This window comes from Bos mutus, chromosome 2 (genome assembly GCF_027580195.1).
Source record: "Bos mutus isolate GX-2022 chromosome 2, NWIPB_WYAK_1.1, whole genome shotgun sequence".
Lineage (NCBI taxonomy): Eukaryota > Metazoa > Chordata > Mammalia > Artiodactyla > Bovidae > Bos > Bos mutus.
This window is the reverse complement of record NC_091618.1, coordinates 133,973,337-133,974,127: the sequence shown is the minus strand read 5'-3', so window position 1 is coordinate 133,974,127 and position 791 is coordinate 133,973,337. Positions and strand designations below refer to the sequence as shown.

Genomic DNA, 791 nt, shown 5'->3' with positions numbered 1-791 from the left:
TTGTACAAACAAAATTATTTGCCAGAGTACTACCAGCAACAGCTTAAAACTCAAAGGACTTGGCGGTGCTTTATACCCTTCTAGAGGAGCCTGTTCTATAATCGATAAACCCTGATAAACCTCACCAATCCTTGCTAATACAGTCTATATACCACCATCTTCAGCAAACCCTAAAAAGGAATAAAAGTAAGCACAATCACAGTACATAAAAACGTTAGGTCAAGGTGTAACCTATGGAATAGAAAGAAATGGGCTACATTTTCTATTTTAAGAAAACCCAAGTGCTTGCTTTGGCAGCATATATACTAAAATTGGAACGATACAGAGAAGATTAGCATGACCCCTGCACAAGGATGACATGCAAATTCGTGAAACGTTCCATATATTTTATCTTTGACAAAGGAGGCAAGAATATACAATGGATTAAAGACAATCTCTTTAACAAGTGGTGCTGGGAAATCTGGTCAACCACTTGTAAAAGAATGAAACTAGAACACTTTCTAACACCATACACAAAAATAAACTCAAAATGGATTAAAGATCTAAATGTAAGACCAGAAACTATAAAACTCCTAGAGGAGAACATAGGCAAAACACTCTCTGACATACATCAGGCAGCATCCTCTATGACCCACCTCCCAGAATATTGGAAATAAAAGCAAAAATAAACGAATGGGACCTAATTAAACTTAAAAGCTTCTGCACAACAAAGGAAACTATTAGCAAGGTGAAAAGGCAGCCTTCAGAATGGGAGAAAATAATAGCAAATGAAGCAACTGACAAACAACTAA

The 791-nt window shown here is 36.4% G+C and overlaps 1 non-coding gene across 1 annotated transcript; it reads left to right on the top strand.

Moving 5' to 3' along the window:
* Window positions 1-281: 281 nt before the first annotated feature.
* LOC138985078 (U6 spliceosomal RNA) lies at window positions 282-388 on the top strand. Its single transcript, XR_011462339.1, has one exon. It is a non-coding gene; the product is annotated as a U6 spliceosomal RNA (small nuclear RNA).
* Window positions 389-791: the final 403 nt, after the last annotated feature.